Source organism: Gekko japonicus, unplaced genomic scaffold (genome assembly GCF_001447785.1).
Source record: "Gekko japonicus isolate JY-2015 unplaced genomic scaffold, Gekko_japonicus_V1.1 scaffold1092, whole genome shotgun sequence".
In the NCBI taxonomy this organism is placed as follows: Eukaryota; Metazoa; Chordata; class Lepidosauria; order Squamata; family Gekkonidae; genus Gekko; species Gekko japonicus.
The window spans coordinates 35,899-36,677 of record NW_015163632.1 but is presented as its reverse complement, the minus strand read 5'-3'; positions in this window follow the sequence as shown (position 1 = coordinate 36,677).

Here is a 779-nt window from a genome sequence, read left to right as displayed (position 1 = left end):
CCTTCATGGACCTTCCTAAATGGTTTTGTTTTGTAAGCAGTCCTAAGTCAACACGGGCCATAGGAAAGGCAGCATATTTTAAAAATGGGTGGGAAACCAATGATAATGGTTTTACTGTGGGGTGGTAGTAGACTGAAGCAGATGTATCGCTGAAAGAAACAAGGCTTACAGTGGAAGCATCAGCATGTCTTCTGGAAAGGGAAGACCCTGCTTGTTCATTGAGGAGGCTGGCAAGCATGCTGATAAGGGGGATCCAGCCAACACATTATACTTGAATTTCAAACTAGCTAAGAAAGTAGTTAAGCGGCTCCAATGAGCAAGTGTAATACCAATGAGCAAGTGTAATACATTTACAATAATTAAAGGACCTGCCAGCACCCTCCTCCAGGTAGGCTACAGCTCGCTAATCTTCCATGGGTGTGAAGCACAGAGACCACGAAGAAGATAAACAGGTTGCTTACCTGTAACTGGTGATCTTCAAGTGGTCATCTGTGCATTCACACCACCCGCCCTCCTTCCCCGCTGCTGTCAGCTTCTACATTTTCCATAGGGGTTGATTTGCGGCGGTTTGAAGGAACTGGCCGGATGTCTGGGCATGCGTGGTGGGGGTTCCTGCGCATGCCCGAGGTCTGGGCGCGAAAATCCATTAAGAGCTTGCTACAATGCCGATCGATCCAGCGCATGCGCACTAGATCCCATGGGTGTGAATGCACAGATGACCACTTGAAGATCACCAGTTACAGGTAAGCAACCTGTTTTTCTGACTGGCTATGGGGGGG